Raw genomic sequence first — 824 nt, 5'->3', positions numbered from 1 at the left:
ATTTATAGTTATTTTTTATATTATTATTTATAGTATATTTATTATAGTTTTACATTTTATAGTTTTATTAATGAGAGAGATTTATATTAAAATTCTTCGAAAAATGCTCAATGTCCCACAACTATCATATATTTTCAGGGTAAACTTTAAGAAAAAATTCTCTCTGTGTATGATCAGAATTTGTTTTATTCGTATTTTCTTTTTATATAATAAACCATTTTTTTAGTGTGTTATTGCATTAATGACATAAAACATTAAGTCAACAAAATTCTTAGCTTAAAAATTCGTTGACGCAGTGTTATGCGTACAGTAAATGAAAGCTAATCTTGAAACAGCGTGCATGCGATTATTTTTTAAATAGCTCGTATTTCCCATTTTTACTTGCGTGCGATTTATGGATTATATTGATACATAAAAATAGTTTTAAAATAGTTCTCCAATTTAGAAAAATACATTTTCAAATAATTTCTATTTTGCAACTATATCAACTTATTAGTATATGTCAATCAATAATTGAAGCGATGCCGATGACAACTTATTAGTATAGATCAAACAAGTTTATTTTCAGTGTTGAAATATACTTGTTAGAAGTATATTTTGAAATTATATTTTAGCAATTTTTTATTATATCAATTTTATACTTAACATGATTAGTTATATATTATTGCTCACGCAATTATAAAGGATTATTCTAATTAAATTATTCTAACTTTACAATATTTTACACTTTATAGGATAATCATAGTTTTTATTTTTTAGCGATAAAAAATAATATGATTTATTTATATATAATATGTATAATAATATTATACATATATAATACA

At 21.4% G+C, this 824-nt stretch overlaps 1 protein-coding gene across 1 annotated transcript in view; it reads left to right on the top strand.

Moving 5' to 3' along the window:
* LOC108685979 overlaps positions 1-824 on the top strand; it is a 4,883-nt gene that overhangs the window by 2,118 nt on the left and 1,941 nt on the right. The gene's annotated exons all lie outside the window — the stretch shown is intronic.

Source organism: Atta colombica, unplaced genomic scaffold (genome assembly GCF_001594045.1).
Source record: "Atta colombica isolate Treedump-2 unplaced genomic scaffold, Acol1.0 scaffold163, whole genome shotgun sequence".
NCBI classification, from domain to species: Eukaryota; Metazoa; Arthropoda; class Insecta; order Hymenoptera; family Formicidae; genus Atta; species Atta colombica.
Note: the sequence above shows the minus strand (reverse complement) of the source record. Positions and strands in the feature narration are given on the sequence as shown.